Source organism: Cynocephalus volans, chromosome 12, assembly GCF_027409185.1.
Source record: "Cynocephalus volans isolate mCynVol1 chromosome 12, mCynVol1.pri, whole genome shotgun sequence".
NCBI classification, from domain to species: domain Eukaryota; kingdom Metazoa; phylum Chordata; class Mammalia; order Dermoptera; family Cynocephalidae; genus Cynocephalus; species Cynocephalus volans.
Genome location: NC_084471.1, coordinates 41896055 through 41914290, shown reverse-complemented (window position 1 = coordinate 41914290; position 18236 = coordinate 41896055).

Here is an 18236-nt window from a genome sequence, read left to right as displayed (position 1 = left end):
ACCGACTTCATGAACACGACCCCAAAAGCACGGGCAACCAAAGGAAAAATAAACAAATGGGATTATATCAAACTAAAAAGCTTCTGCACAGCAAAAGAAACAACAGAGTTAAAAGACAACCAACAGAGTGGGAGAAAATATTTGCAAAATATACATCTGACAAAGGATTAATATCCAGAATATACAAGGAACTCAAACAACTTTACAAGAAGAAAACAAGCAACCCAATTAAAAAATGGGCAAAAGAGCTAAGTAGGCATTTCTCTAAGGAAGATATACAAATGGCCAACAGACATATGAAAAAATGCTCAACATCACTCAGCATCCGGGAAATGCAAATCAAAACCACACTGAGATACCATCTCACCCCAGTTAGGATGGCTAAAATCCAAAAGACTCTGAACGATAAATGCTGGCGAGGTTGCGGAGAAAAAGGAACTCTCATACATTGTTGGTGGGACTGCAAAATGGTGCAGCCTCTATGGAAAATGGTATGGAGGTTCCTCAAACAACTGCAGATAGATCTATCATACGACCCAGCTATCCCACTGTTGGGAATATACCCAGAGGAATGGAAATCATCAAGTCGAAGGTATACCTGTTCCCCAATGTTCATCGCAGCACTCTTTACAATAGCCAAGAGTTGGAACCAGCCCAAATGTCCATCATCAGATGAGTGGATACGGAAAATGTGGTACATCTACACAATGGAATACTACTCAGCTATAAAAACGAATGAAATACTGCCATTTGCAACAACATGGATGGACCTTGAGAGAATTATATTAAGTGAAACAAGTCAGGCACAGAAAGAGAAATACCACATGTTCTCACTTATTGGTGGGAGCTAAAAATTAATATATAAATTCACACACACACACACACACACACACACACACACACACACACACACACACACACACCGGGGGGGGGGGGAAGAAGATATAACAACCATAACTACTTGAAGTTGATACGACATGCAAACAGAAAGGACATTGTTGGGGGGGAGGGGGGAGGGGGGATGGAGAAGGGAGGGAGGTTTTGGTGATGGGGAGCAATAATCAGCCACAATGTATATTGACAAAATAAAACTTAACCAAAAAAAAAAAAAAAAAAAAAAAAGAAAGGCAAATGTAATTATGCAAATCGGGCGGCTGCCAAAGACGAGTTAGCCAACATCTTTAATTTTGCAAAGAGGGCCACTATCAATTTTTATATATAAATCTTCATCGGCCCTTGGAGAGATAATGAGTCCTCTAAGGTACAAAGTGAAGAGAATCAGTAATACATAAACATTAATATTGATGCCAGATACATACATTGTCTGCTATCAAATAGACAACTATACTGCATATAATTAGACAATGCTAAGCAGTGGCCAAGGTGTAGAATTTTCGATACGCATGAATTTTTGTAGTGTGAATAATTCCCTGATGACAGCAGACAGGACATAAACATATCACTTAGCATGTTGTCTCCCAAAAAATGGCTTGGAAAAAAATCTAGATGAAACATACAACCAATGTTTAGAATATAAAAGTTAGTAAATATATACTTATAATTTTTCTTGTCCCCAAAGTGAAATCCTGAATTCAGTGAAAATGCTTTAGTTTATTTTATATTCTTCCTTTCTTCTTGGGAAGCCAGTGGTGGAACTGAAAATAGTTTTTTTTCTTATTGTCAAAAAATATAAATTAATTGACATTCAATATATGATAATCATTTTATTGAGCATCAACAATGTGCAAGGCAATGTATTGAGTATTATGGATACAGCAGTGAGCAAAACTAGACAGTCCATATCTTCTTGGCATTGATAATGCAGTGAATAGGACAGGCTATAGTCAAGCAATCACACAACTGTAAAGCCACAGCTGTGGCAAGGCATATCAAGGAGAGAAATTAACAGTACAGTGCTATGAAAATTGAAAATTAATCTAATGGGTGGGTTGATGTGATCATGGAGGTCAGGGAAGGCTTCTCCAAAGCTATTAGAACTTCGAGCAGGATTAAAAAAAAAAACCAACTTGCAGGCAAAGATGTCAGTAAATATGACAGCTCTATCATGGGAGATTTCCTGGTATGTAACAAGAACTGAAGGAAGTCCAGTGAGGCTGTGATGGAGAGAGCAAATGGCTGGGTATAATATTGCCGAGGGTAGTAGGGGCTGGACCATACTGGGCTCTGTGTGACACACTAAGGCATTTTGTCACTCCCTTCAGAACAATGAAAAATATTGAAGTGTTCTAATTAGAAATTATCAAGGTCCAATTTGTATTAACTTCTAAGTTTAATGTCAATCCAATTTAGATTGTCAATATGTATTTGCTAAAATATGTGTGGAATAATATATGTATGCAGGATAGTTGCATATTTTACTTTATATTGCATCCTTCTATTTGAGAGATTTTGAAAATGAAGTTCGATACTCCCACCACCGTTTTGAGAATGATTAATAAATTAATTAAATTAAATTCATTGAAAGATTAAAAGAGCTTTGCTTTTAAGTATTAAAACAATCTTGATCAATGAAGGATTTAAGAAAAGTGAGAACTAATAAGAATTTTCAATGTATATGAATGAGGGAGTGAAGCCAGGAATAGAATGATGTTGATGTGTAGAGAAGAAAGTGAAAAGTACAAGATTAAGTATGGGTATTTGAAAATATAAAAAGTATAAGTTTAGATCTGGGTATTAAAAGACAATGTTTAGTTTGAATGCAAAGGAGACACTTGGAAAGTAAAATGAATGAGGACAAGTGATATACTGTTGAATTTTTCCTTTTTTTCCCCCTGTTTTACCAGCCCTGCATCTCTTCCTTTTGGAAAAAGACTCCCTCCTGCATTGTTAGTTCATGTGGTTTGAGCGGGACTGACCCCACTACCAGCTCCAGGGATGGCCAATCAGAGTACTTCATCTCCTGTACCATAGTGATTGACTGAGGGACGAGTCTGTGATCCAAGAAGGTTCAAGCGGAGTCATTCCTGTAATAATTTTTGAAGCTAAAGGGAAAGATGCACTTTCTTTTTGGGGGGAATGTCTATGGTAACAATGGATTAAGATTCAAGTATTCTCCTTTCTTCCATTAAGGAAGAACTTGCCTGAAAAAGAAGCCAACAGAGAGGAAAGGAGAGTCAAGAAAGAGAAGAAAAAGATAGATTGCCCATGACAACAGTTACCTCCCTGGAACAAACTATACTCTGAACTTTCTGTTATATAGCCCAATACATTTTCTTATGTGTTTAGGGCAGTTGGAGTTGGGTTTCTGTCATTCAAAGCCATGAGTCCTCCCTTTGCACCAAAATTGCAAAAAATTCATACTTAGATCAATCTAGCCATCTGTCTTCTCTCCACATCTGGAACCTGAAAAATAATTGTAAAGAGTCATTACAAGAATGGCTCAGAGATGCAAAGTGCTGCTGGAGATCACATAAGCTTGTGGGTTGGTGCTATGTATGACACAGTCATGGCTCATAGCACAGTAGGGACGTCAACACTACTTGGAAATATTTATTTATAACTGATGAATAAAAATTATGTATATTTAAGTGTTCTGAAATATGTATAAGTTGTGGAAAGCTAAATCAAGCTAATTAATGTATGCATTACCTCACATATTTTTTTGTGGTGAGAGCACTTAAAATCTACTCTCAGCAAGATTCAAGAATATAGTACATTGTTATCTATAGTCACCATGTTATACAATAGATCTCTTGAATATATTCCTCCTATCTAATTGAAATTTTTTTTTTTTTTTTTTTTTTGGTCTTTTTTTTTGCGACCGGCACTCAGCCAGTGAGTGCACCGGCCATTCCTATATAGGATCCGAACCCTCGGCGGGAGCGTCGCCGTGCTCCCAGCGCTGCACTCTCCCGAGTGCACCACGGGCTCGGCCTCTAATTGAAATTTTTTATCCTTTGACCAACATCTTCCCAAACATCTCCCTCACCCCCTTGTCCCGGGAAACCACCATTCTACTCTCTACTTTTATGAGTACAACTTTTTTAGATTCTGCATATAAGTGAGATCATGTGGCATTTGTCCCTCTGTGCCTGGCTTATTTCACTTAACATTGTGTCTTCTAGGTCCATCCATGCTGTCGCAAATGACAGGATTTTATTTCATTGTGTACATGTACCACATTTTCTGTATTTATTTATCTGTTGATGGACACCTAAGTTGATTCCATATCCTGGTCATTATGAGCAATGCTGCAGTGAACGTGGGAGTGTAGATATTGGCAATATTTTTTGCATCTCTGTTTAGAGTTTCTCCCATTCTCCTCAGTATTTTTTTAAAACAAATCTCATGATGCCCTCATCCCACCAATTTATCTTCAGTCTTAGTGCAGGCTGCTTCCATTTTCTTCACTGAGAAAATTGAAGCCTTCTGTTGAGAATGGTTTCAACATCTTCTGTACCTTCCTACCACAGCCAGAATCAATATTCATCCTTCCTTCTTTTCCTTGTGGCACACAAGGAGAAATGTAGTTTTCCCTGTTCAAGAAAAGTCTATCTTGTGTTTTGGTTTTCATTTCCTTCACTTCCTTGGGGTATCTTCCTCTACCTATGGCCCTTTATTTTGTTTTATTTCTTTTTCTTCCCTCATAGCCATTCTTCTTGAAAGACTTACTTAGATATTGCAATTTTCTCACCTCTCATTCATACTTCAACTTACTGTAGTCTAACTTCTGCCCCTAATTCAGTTCATTTGCTCAGGCAAAGCTCACCAATGACTTCCCTATTGCCAGATCTTTTCTCTTACCTTTTTTGACCTCTCTGCAACATTGTCACTGGCTCTTGCTTTGAAATGGTCTTTTTCCTTATCTTATCTGCCATGAACCTTCTCTCCATGACATTCCTTCTTGTTCTCAGCTTGTTTTCTTCTACAGCTCATCACTGAGGACTCAGTCTGCCTCATGACATGAACATTTATTGAACAGTGATTTTGTGCCAGGTCCATTAGCATATGTAATTATGATAACTCTTGGAGGTAGATGCAATTATTATACTTGCCTTACAAATGGGAAAGTTGAGGCTAAGAAAGGTTATATAACTTGCTTAAGATTATGCAGCTTGTAAGATGTGGAATCAGGACTGTAATCCAGAGTCTGCTTTATACTATTTTATGTAATGAAAGTATAATTACAAACAGGAAAATGGACAAATGTGAGATGAAGAGCTTGATGAACTTTCATGGAGTGAACACACCAATGTAACCAGTACACAGATCAAGGAGCAGAATGTTCCTAGCACTCCCGAGACCCCCTGATATCATCATGACACTCTACAAACTTCGAACACTGTAGATTAGCTTTGCCTGTTTTCATTTCATATAAGTAAAATCGTAGAATACTACAGCATATTTGTAAGATTCACTCATTAAACAGAGTGCAAGGAAAGCTCATACATTGTAATTGTACTTTAATACTTCATTGTATAGTTTTATTACTATATGTTCATTTTATTCTCGAATGGACATTTGGTTTGTTTCCGGTTTATTTTCCTACTACAAATAGTGCTATGAATATTCTTGTACATATCTTTTGATGGACATTGTATGCATTTCTGTTGGCTATACACCCAGGAATGGAATTGTTGGTCATGGAACATGCCTATGCTGGTTTTAGTAGACACTGCCAAATGATTTTCCCAACTGATTTTGTCCTAGTGATTGACTACTTAGACCCTATATACCCAGAATAAACCCATTATTTTCCCAGGAGAATAAAAAGGTTTTTCTTTGTTTATTGATCATATCCTTTACGTGTACTCTTCACTCAGAATTTATATTTATATGTATGGAGAATACTTTTATTCATTCCAGGCTCAAAATTTATTATTATATTGATCAAAATCTTTATTTCCTTCATTCACTACAAAAGTAGAGTTTTGGAATGGGTAAAATTCTTTTCAAGTGTACTTTGTTCTCTTTTTTTCTTTATCCAAATGCCAGGGCACATGCCCTAGAAGTTGCTACATTGTTTTGTTGCTCCAAATTTGACCAGGCTGAAACATTATTCATAAACACTGACATAGTAGTCAAAGATATCATAGTCACATTCTTTTGTTTAAAAATTTTTCCTAGGCAGAGGGTTTTTGCTTCGACTAGTGCCACAGCAAGCAATTACTGTTGCACAGGGCTCTAATTGTTATTCTTAGTTGGACCAGCTGACTCAAACCCTAGAAACCCCTGTGTGATGGAATACATACTGCTAACCCAGTGGTTTTCCGGAAAGAAAGCCCATTGTGAGGACTAATTTTCCACTGTGCACTTTTGAATAAAGTCTCCCTTCATTCTTTGAGAGATTCCTCTATCCCACAGATATGCATAAGTTAAAGTCTAGCATTACCCGCCTGAAATGTTATGTGAATATACGCAAGGAAAAATGCTCAAATAATATCCTCCTGTCTTTGGCTGACTTGTATTTACTTCTTGACTGCATCACTCATACACTCCAGCTATCTCTTCTACCCATTTTATCAAGTGAAAATCACACTTATTCAAGCATCCATTCCCACTGTTAGGTTTATCAAGGCAGAGAACGAATCATCTATATTTTGTTCTTTTTCCAAAGAACTCCCTGTTTAAAAAAAAATATATATATATGTATATATATATATATATACATATATATATATATATATACGTATGTATGTATGTGTATATAATATTAAGCAGTTTCTAAGTAAGTACTCTGGAAATACGTAGTTCAAGATCTTCAAACCCTTAGAGAAAGTCAATATTTAGTTGATAATGAAGCTTTAATTTAATGTAGAGGCATTGTAATGTGAAATGGTGGTGGCCAAAATTCAGAGTTCCATGAATTATTTTCCTATGGGAATAATGTGTAAAAATGTCTCTAGTGGTGAAATCACTTTTTGCTTTTTAAAACTGAGTGTACTATCCACATTTACTGTGATTCTACATACTGGTAAGTAATAAGAAATTTCATAAACTGATTTAAAATGTGACTGATTAGTTTTCTTTAAATGCTAGAATATTGGCTCAAGGCAGTTATAACTGGCAAAAAAGCAAGAGTTATGCTTTGATGATGCTTGTTTTAGTCTAGGTTGAACTACTGGTGTCTGATGATCTATCGTTTTGCATGTTGTGACGGGGGTCTAATAGTGCGTGTGTTCTGAGGGGTGAGTAAATAGCAAGTAAAAAGAATTTCTTGCTAACATATTGTTCACTTCTGTTATAACTCTCAATGCTGTATTTCTCTTTTCTCTCCTTTCAATAAGTTATTTGAAAACCTTTAATATCTCCCTCCATTATTGTACTCAGATAAACTAGACTGCTTAAGAAGAGCTTTTTTAGCTTCATTCAGAGGGCAACATTTTCTTCTTTTTATGTTTTGATTTTCCTTAGAGGGCAAATTCTGTTGCAAATTTATAGTTGGTTACAATTAAAACCTCACTAGTATATCCATGGAGTGAGGCCAGGGTAAGATCCTGGCTTGGTCTCTTGGTTGCTGTGTTGTTATGGTCAGGTTATTGAAATCTGTCAGTATATTCATTGATAAAACAGCAACTATAATAATGGCTCACAAGAACGAATTTTTTAAATAGTTTGAGATAACAAATCAACTTTTGTAGACATATGTAATTCAGCAGAAAATAAATTGTTGAATTACTGGAAGAGATAATTTATTTGTGCTTTTCTTGTCTCCTATGTGTTAATCATCTGTAAGTTGTTCTTAACAGAAGATAAAAAGGTAAGACCTCAGCATTAAAATTAACTAGTCTCCATATTAAATCTCTTATAATGCTGTGTTGGTTAAAACTTTTCATTCTTGAATGTTGGATATACTAACATTGTTAATTTTGGTTAATGAGCTTTTTTGCTGAGAAAATCAGACAATTAAGTTTTGCAATTCAAAAAGTTGTCTTTTTGAATTGCATTCCAAATTTTGTAGGTTTTTTTTTTTTAGTATAACAAAAGTTTAATTCTAAGTAAGAATAAATTTTAAAAAATATGTAACAATATGGTCATCATCACTTGCTTTTAAATGATGGAAGAAAACCTCATCAAAAGTCAAGTTTGCTTAAATAATTATAGTAGCTACAGACTGATTCTACTTGACAAATGTCTGCTTTGAATATACTTGTAAAGAAAGAGGAAGCTGGGCATTCTTCATGTTTTATTTGTTTGTTAATTTGCACCATGGCAAAACCCCACAAATTTGTATGCACGTGGAAAAATGCATGTCTAACATTCAGATTTGTTCATGTGCTATAAATACATCATATGTGTAGATTCAACTAAACTATCAGGAAGAAAAATATTAGAGTCAATACATCTTAAGTTTTATTTTTTTTTCTGAGACAAATTGGCACTAGTATTTTAAATACCCTCAAACATAAATCAAAACTTCTAATTTGGTGGTTTTCAGTAAAACAGTTGCTAACATTTATGTTTATTATGTGCCAGGCACTGTTCTAAGCACTTTCTGTATTTTAACTAATTTAATTCTCATCACAAACCTATGGGGTAGTTACTTATAATCCTTATTTTAAGGTGAGGAAATTGATGCACAAAGAGGTTAAGTAGCTTATCTAAAGTCACAGAGCTAGTAAACCATTAATTACTAATAAAACTTTTTGGGAACCACTTTGTGCCAGTCCTATCCTAAGCACTAGGGATGCAGAAGTGATTAAAGCAGAAGAGAATAAAAAGTATTGTGCGTTTGCAATTTTACGTGGGGTGGCCTGGAATACTTTCACTGGAAGTGTAACTTGGGTAAAGAAAGAATTAGTGAAAAAAACTTTCTTTTCTATGTAAAATGAAGAAAAGTTTCTAGGTATGGAGTCCTTTAGAGGAAAACTATTTGGTGACAAACCAACTTGGGTTGAGGATTAAATATAAAATATTAACATCAACCACAGTGTTAGTACTAGATATTTTCTGTTTGCCCCTGCAGATTCTCTGTTGGCTATTTTCATTCTCCTCTGTGCCCCAGGAGCTTGAGAGTATGTGCTACTTCAGTGAATTGTCTTGTCCTTTGGCTTCTGGTTTGGTTTGGCCGATGAAAGCCCAGCAAGAGCTGCAGGGAGGGAGGAGAGAGAAGTCAGGTGTTTATTCCCTTGCTGCCTCCCTGGGGCTGGGGGGGCACTGGGTCTCCATAGGCTGGGTGCTTCTTTCTGCCAAAGACTGTGACGTCAATCAGGTGGCTCCTTCCACAGGACTCTATCCTTTTGTGTTTGGTAACTGTTCTCTTTCCAAACTCTTTGGGCATAGAATGGAAAAGAAGCCCTCTTGTTACTAGCCCCTAGGTACTGCACTATCCCTTGTGATTTCCCTAGACTCCATCCACTCCTTTGGAAAGAGTCCACTTATTAAACTTTCTGCAGAGTGCTTTCTATCTCCTCATGTGATCCTGACTGACTGACACAGTTACATATTAGCTTCATGGGTCTTCAAATCTTGATTGTAATGATTTTTGATTTGCTCATCATCATGAGTTTCTCCAAATCAATGAACATGTGTAATAGTGTATATTTATTAGATACCTAATACACCCAATGCTTGCACTTTTCCTCCATTCTATCTCATTTTTAAAATTAAACAACAGTATTTATAATTGACTCTGAAATCCCATTAACTTTAACCTTCTTTCTCCTCAGAGTGGTTTGGGCAACATCCCAGGAGACTATGGACGGACATTGTTAAAGCAAGGAAGTGCTCAAATAAGCGGTCATTTCAAAAATAAGTACTTTTACTTCCTGGGAACAGTTTTAGGAAATGCTAGGAAGTTAGAGACAAATTGTTCCTGAAAAGTAAGACTAATGGAATTTTTAAACTAACAATCCAATGTGATCTCCCACCTTTTAACAGGGTAAAATTTTGAGAAAGTCGTTTTCAGTATTTGAATAACTTCAGGGGAACATAGATCGTAAATGACATATAAATTATAGAGGCAGTGTAATTCAGAGGTTAAACGCATGGGTTTGAATCCCTACTCTGCCACTTACTTGCTGGATGACCTTGGGCAAGTTTCTTATCCTTATTATACCTCAGTTTCTTCATCTATACAATGGGGTTAACTTACCTCAAAGGACTGTTGTGATGATTAAACAGATTAATACATAAAAAACAATTAGAACAGTGCTTGACAGATTATAAGTATCAGTAAAAATAGGTTTGAAAAAGAGTTTTAATGCTCAGTACAAATGAAATAGTAAAAACCTATACAGCTACAGAAGTCAGAATGCTTTATAATAGCATTTTGAAAAAAATAAGGACTTCCCAAGTGTTAACAATTTATTTTTATTATATTATTTAAATATAAATGTTTAAGTATAAACATTAAGCTAGGTTTAAACTCCTAATGCTTACAGTTCCTATATGGCAATAAAATGAATATAAATGTACAAAACTACAAAAGCAATAAAATATAAATTAGAGACATTGATTTAATACAATAGACAATGTTTTGCTAAAATTGTCACTTGTTATGTGAATACTGACTATGATAGCATAGAATCCATTGAGTTTGGTATGCCTGTAAAATAATATATTTTGTGACTCAATTTTACCACCTTTAAAAAAAGTTGAACTATAAGGAAATATTTGTATAGCCTGCCATGATGTCATTTCATCTTCACTTGGCACAGATTCATTATTTGGATGGTCAGTCAATCTCTGTTCTTTTCTCATTAAGTAGTGACAATTAAAGTGGCGCTTCTTGTTGACAGTATAATCATGAATACAAGCACAAACACACGCAGTGAAATTGAGTGGCATTATTCAGTTATAAGATCATTCAAATGATCCACATCACTTTTTAAATTGTATTATTTTAACATCAAAGTAAATATGTGACATTAAAACAAAAAATCCAGCGAACTCTCATACCTCTGAAAAAACCCCAAGGATCATTTTGAGAAGCAATGCTTTATAGAATTTTTCCCTCAGAGACTATAGATAGCCTTTAAATTCATTTTATTAAAGGTTTTATGAAAACATGTCTGACAGTCATGAAGGTGTGTTGGGGCAGGTAAAAAATGCATCCTTTGAAGAAAAAAAATGTGTAAAATGGATATCTGGGAAAGAATGCTGTTGAATATGTGCACCTTACAGCTAATATGATTTTATAAATTATCATAAGAAATTTATCACCACTAATATAATATTGTAGTAATTTTAAAATGAGCTGATAGATATCTCAGGGTAACAAAAACACCATAATTCTTAAGGATAAAAATAGTATTGAGGTTCTGATTTATCTTGTTCAATTTTGATTCATGGTATTGCAATTCTACAATAAATGGAGAGTAAACTCAAATTTACTCAGTAAAATGAATCTTTAGTACTGTCTCTCAAACATTTAGCAAGATAGTAAAGTCTTGATTTTTTATTAGAATCATTGTAGACTTTATTTACCTACGTGGGAAAACTGAAAAAATTAAAATTTGATCAGAAAATTAGGCTTTTAAATGATTTTTTTAAGCTTATGGCCAGATGGACATTACCATTAAGAGAGATATTCTTAATAACTTCCAATAAAAAATTCAACATATGACAAAACAAGGCAGCAGCATTTTCATGTCAATGTCATTATCAACGGCACTATGGCAACGTTGTTGCCAAATGGCAAGCACCATGCTAACTGCTCTATATGAATTATCTCATTTAATCCTCACAATAACCCTGGGATTACGTTCTATTATTATTTCCATTTTGCAGATAAATAAGTAGGGCAGCTTGCCTGAGGTCATGAAGGTCAGTGAATGGCAGAGCTGGAATTTGAACCTAGGCAATCTGACTACTGAGCCTGTTTTTGTGACTATGGGCTGAGAAGCTTACTAAAATAGTTCACCAGTTGGACCGATATTAACAAGTAAAAAATGCTTCTCTCCCATTAATGACTCCTGTCCTGGCTTGAATGTTCTCCCAAAACTCAATTCCCACTGTAACTGTTGAGGGTGGGAAATCCTATTATGGTAAAGGAAAGTTGGGGCCTTGAAGAGGTGACTAGATTGCAGGACCATGCTGTAGTGAATGGATTAATAATGGTGGTCAGGGGCATTTTTTGGAGGGCTTTAAATTTAAAACGAGAGAAGATGAGAAGGTTGGTCGCTTACTCTCTCTGCTCCACCATTTTCCCAATGTGATACTCTGCTGTCACTGAAGTCACCTCCAAAGAAAGCCTTCACCAGATGTGTTCCCTGGACTTTGGGCTTCCTAGCTTCTAAAACTATAAGCAATAAATTTCATTTTCTTTATAAATTACCCAGTCCTGGATATTTTGTTATAAGCAACAGAAATGGACTAATATAACCTCCTTCTCAATATGGACTTCTTATGTGGTTTTTAGCTTAAATAATAAATAAGGCCTCCACACATTGGTGTTGAGATTAAACTACTGAATACATCATTATCGTAGAGTATGAAAAATAGCATTCGTTTCTCCTGTGTACTAAATTTATAGTAATTGAGGATACTAGTTCTTGATAAAGAGAACTACTACATAAATTTGGCAAATCAATGTTACACAGTAAAAATGAATCAATTGTTCTCTAATACATCTATTCTAACATTTTGTTAAAATTTCACATTTAAAAAAAACCTTTGCATCTTGAACTATCAGCTATGTGGTGAATTATTCCTTTGTCTGCAGTTGCTGCCTGATTGAAACATTAACCAGCAGCATTGCAATGTTGTATGCCAAAAACAAACATGGAATGCATATATTTCATATAATCTAGCAAAGAAGAATTCTCAACAAGACCAACCATACAACTAACAAGGTGGCATTGAAAGCATTGACTATATCAACAAAGTAATTTTGAGTTGTCTCAAATTCAGGTATGGAAATAAACAAGTGGAACATCACGTACATTTTCTGCTGGTGAATATGTATTTTTAAACAAATGGAATGAAAGGAAAAAAAAACCCCACAAAAATAAACCAAAACATTGTTATGTTCTTACTTAGGTTTTTATTTTTTATTTTTGAACCTATTAAAGATGCGTTAACTTCTGAAGTTCATGAGATAGAAAGGAGGGCATGGCACATTAAATGTCATATTAAAAACATTACATATTTTTTCTGGTAATAAAAGAAAATTGAGATCTTGTAAAAAAAAATCCCAGCAATTTGGAAACATATTATTTAAAGGGCAAAAATGTCCTGTAATTCTATTTTAGTTTGTCAAATCTCTTATATGTTTTTTCTCTGCATATAGTATTATAAATGGAATATAATCTACGTACATATTTACATGTACATACTGTGTTTATGTGCATATACATATTCAATATGCATATATGTATATATATTTTCCTTTAACAAAAATGGGGTTTTATATATATGCTGCTTTGTAATTTTTTTTTCATATTAACAGTATATTTTGGACATCTTTCAGTGACATTACATGTTTTCTCCTGGTGGCAACATGCTATTTAATTATACCATAATTTGTTTAACTAATTCTTTATTGAAGATGTTGGAATTGTTTCCAGTTTTCCATAATCACTGACAGATGTAATAAATACACTTGTAAATATTCAATTAGATAGAACATGGTGACTATATCAATCAGGGTAAAACAAATTATGCTTTATTAAAAAGCAAACCTAAAGTCTCAGGTGCTTGAGTCAACATAAATGTATTTCTTGTTTATGCAAAGCACTCTGCAGGTTTTGGTGACTGTTCAGAGCAGTTGTTCTCCATGTGTTGGCTCAGCATTATGGGATGCTTTGATCTTATGACTCATCCATATCACGTACTTTTATGATCACTGTGACAGGCAAAGAATGAGCTGAAAGTCAGGCACTGGTAATTAAATTCTTCTTTTGGAAGATCACTTTTGATTACTTTTGACCTAAAGAATAAGGTGGTTATGCCTAATTTCATGGAATCAGGGAATGCAGTTGTTTTATGTGCCTGGAGTAGAGGAGATCTGAATACTGACAAACAGAAGAAATGATTACCATAGTGATTGAGTCACTGATGGTGGAAATGAGACAGGAGTCCCAGATATCAAAGAGTTTTTGAGCTTAAGTAAGTGAGCGTAGGACTGACATTAATTAGATCCTCTGGTTCATCTGGGAATAATCAGTTAACTAAGCTAGGACACAGATTTCAGGAAGGAATGGGATCAGAAATTAGAACTGCTCCTAGGCTGGAAAAATTGCCCTAGCAACTGCTGTGGACAGGGAATTTCAGTCTGGAGAACAAAATAGAGTGTTGGAGAGGAAGCTGCAATTTAAGTCACAGGATAGGCAAATAGTTGGCAGTAACAAAAAGGTGAATATGAAGTTCTGTTATCTCAACAGGTAGTTGGAGACCAGGACTGCGAAATCCAGAGTTGGTGACACTTTGAATTTTAATGTTACAATTGGCCTTGGAGAGTGAAATGGTTCAAGGTGCCAAGATGGGACTCAGGATCAGAAGTGCAGTATCTCTGGGAGGTATGACAAGACTGGTCCAGGGGTTCTCAAAATTTATGAATACATGGTGTAATTTCTAATGCTAGAAAAGATAAAAATGAATATTATTTTTTAAAAGGAGCCATCTTTAGAAAATTGAAAACATTGTATAGTTATTTCCCATATCACTAGGTATACTTTCACACTGAGGGTCTGTTTAAATTGAGATGTTTACTGCCCTAAATGCCCTCTTCTATATTAAAAAGGCACTTTTGTCTTCACTGCCCTTCAGCTGTTACCCTCTCTCTCATATTCTTTACAGACTATGTTGTCTCTGACTCACTTTTATTTTTTTGTGGTTTTAATAAAAGAAGATTTTTAAAACACTTATTAATTTAGGAAGTAAGGCCTTTGATTAATAAATTATCCCCTTTAATTAAACAGCTTTGTTGAGATATAATTTATATAGCATAAAATTTACCATTTTAAAATGTAATATTCAAAGATTTTTAGTATATTTACCGAGTTGTGTAACCATCACCACAATCAATTACATAATATTTTTGTCACCCCAAAAAGAAACCCTGTATTGATTAGCTGTCATTCCCATCTGTATGGATTTTTCTATTCTGGACATATTATGAAACAGAATCATATGATATGTGGTCTTTTGTGTCTGGTTTCTTTCACTTAGAATTATGTTTTCAAAGTTCATCCATACTGTTGTACATATCAGTACTTGATTCCTCTTTAAGACTGAATAATATTGCACTGTGTAAATATATCACATTTTGTTTGTCTATAAGTTGATGGACACATGAGTTATTTTTAGCTATTATGAATAATGTTTCTATAAACATTTATGTGTAAGTTTTTGCAACCATGTGTTCATTTCTCTTGGGTATATACCTAGGAGTAGAATTGCTGGGTCATATAGTAACTCTATCTAACATTTTGAAGAAATAGCTACCAGACTGTTTTCCAAGTCGCTGCAACATTTTACAATTCCACTAGCAACATATAAGGCTTCCAATTTCTCTATATCCTTGCCAACACGAATTACTGTTTGTCTTTTTGATATTAGGTAAACTAGTGGGTATGAAGCAGCATCTCATTATGGCCCATTTACTTCTTAACCCACTCTAATCTGGCTTTCATTCTGTAACTCCACCAAAATCAGCTATCATTATGATCACCGATGATATCCATGTCTCTATTCTAAAGGACTTTTTCAGTTCTTACTTTACTTGATCTTTTAGCAGATTTTATACTGTTGCTTCTCCTTCCTGGGAGATTTTATTCCCATAATTTCAGAGCCTGAACAAGCTCCTGGGCTTCCTCTTTTTTCTCTGGTTAGCTTTTTTTTTCTCTGCAGGCTTGTTCTTTTCTATAGGTTAGCAAGTTATGGAGTTCCTCAAGGCTTGCTTCTAAGCTTTCTCCTCCTCTCTGTCTACATTTTCTTTTAATGCCCATGTCTTAAATTACTACCTGTAAGCAGATGGTTCTCAGATTTTCTTCTCCATCCCAGATCAGTCCTCTGTGCTCTAAGCATGTTTATCCAATTGGCAATTTGGTATTTCTCAAAGGCAACCTAAAATTAGTATGTCTAAGAGTAAATATATAATTTATCTCCTTTCCATCATAGTCCTTTCCTATTGTTCCATATTTGGAACTTGAGAGCTTGTTTGGAGGTTCTAGCAGCGGAGCACAGCTACTCGTATATCCTCTCTATCAGAGAAGGTCGTCCTCTTCGACCAAGCGTGCAGCTTTAGGAGGGGTGCACATGGAGCAGTGAGGGAGGCAGGGGACACCTGCCTAGCCAGCTAGATCAGCCGAATTGACCCTGGTGATCAGTGGGGTGACAGATGTCGCACCCAGATCGCCTTCAAATCCCTATTGTTCCATATTTGGAATGGCACCCTCCTTCACTCACTTAGGTAAGCCAGAAGTCTAGGTATTATTCTTGGCTTATTTCTCTTTCCTTACTTCCTATAACCAGTCCTCAAGTCTTGCAAATATTACCTACTAAATATTTCCTTAAAATGTTAATTTTTTCCTCTATTTCAGTGTCATTACCCTAGCTCAAGCTAGTATCACCTATATTCTGAATTTATCTCAGAGTTCCTTAAGTGGTCTATCTTCAGCCACTCTGCCTGTCTCTAATTTATTACTTCTACTGTAGCTCTGCAGTCAGAATGTTCCACCCTCATCCCCTGCTTAAAACTATTCAATAGCTTCCTATTGCTCTCAGAACTGAGCAAAAACTTGTGACCATGACCTACAAGGCCATTAGTAGTATAGTCACAATCTACATGTCCATCTTAAACTCACACCACATTATCCCTTGGTCCTCCAACACGGCCTTGTTACTTACCATGTTCCCTCATGCTCTTGGATTTGTGAATGCTGTGATCTCTGTGGGAAATGCTCTTCTCCCTTCTTCTCCTACTTAATGCCAATGCATCTGCCTTGGGTTGAGTGTCCCCCCAAAACTTAATCCCCACTGTGACTATTAAGAAGGTAGGAAATCTTATTATGGTAATTACAAGGTGGGGCCTTGAAGAGGTGATTAGATTCTGAAGACCATGCCTAGTAAATGGATTAAAAATCATGGTCATGGGTGTGGTTCTGAGGGCTTTAAAAGGAGAGTGCAGGAGGAGCTATCTCTCTCTGTGCTATGCCGTTTTCAGAATGTGATACTCTGCCAGCACTCTCACTACCACTAAGGCTCTCATCAGATGTGTTCCCTATTCTTTGGACTTCCCAGCCTCAGAAACTGTAAGCAATAAATTTCATTTTCTTTTATAAATTACCCAGTTCCAGGTATTTTGTTAAAAGCAACAGAAATGGACTAATATATCATCTTTCAGATCTCTGCTCAAGGGTTCTTTCCTCAAGGAAGCTTTCCCTAATCCCTGACTTTTCCTTTCATTGTATGATACCATGTACCTCTTCTTCAAAGCACTTGGCACACTTATTAATGCATCTATTTGTTTAATGTCTGCCATATCCACAGTACAGTCTAAGAGACAGGGACTGTGTCTGTTTTTGCTCATTAGTATATCCAGAGTACCTAGCACAGTACTTGGTGCATGGTCAGTACTCAGTAAATGTGGTCAAGAATCAATCAATAAGGCAAGAAGTGGTTCAGGGCAAGGAGAATTTGCCAATTTTTACCTGAGGTACCAGCAGGTCAGAGAGAAGGAAGAGTGTTTTAAAAAGGATGTAGATGATGGGGTCAACTGTTAACCAGAGAAGAAGAGATATTCCAAAAATACTATTAGGTTTGGTGAATGAGAGGTGAGTGGAAGCCTTTGAGAGGGGAGCGATAGGCATGGTAGCCGGAGTCCAAGGAGTTAAGGAAAGAGGAGAGGAAGAAAGTTACCAAGAATAGACTGTTCTTTCCAAGAGCATGCTCTCAATGTCCACTTGAGTTCACTTAAATGTAGAGGCAAAAATATACCAGGAAAAGAAAAACATCAAACAGGTCACTCATAGGACAAAAAAAAAAAAAAAAAAAGAAAAAAAGAAAAAAAGAAAAAATATTGACTGGAAAGGAGGCAATGTACAGAGAAAAATGAAGGCTGAATTACAGCAGGGTATAGAAACATTGACAGTAGCAAAGTAGGGCAGACTGGGAGAAGCTTAAAAGGGAATTTTAATTGTCGAATGGATGGGAAATGTTCTGGAAAGGTAGTCCCTAGTGTTAGGTGTGAAGAAAACCCTGGAACCTTAATATATGTCATAGAGCACAGAAGCACTTGGCTTTGGTAAGGTCCTATATGAAGAAAAAGAAGTCTTGAGTGAGAGGATAAGCAGTATTGTTAGAGTTAAAGTGAAAAGATTCCAAGATCTCAT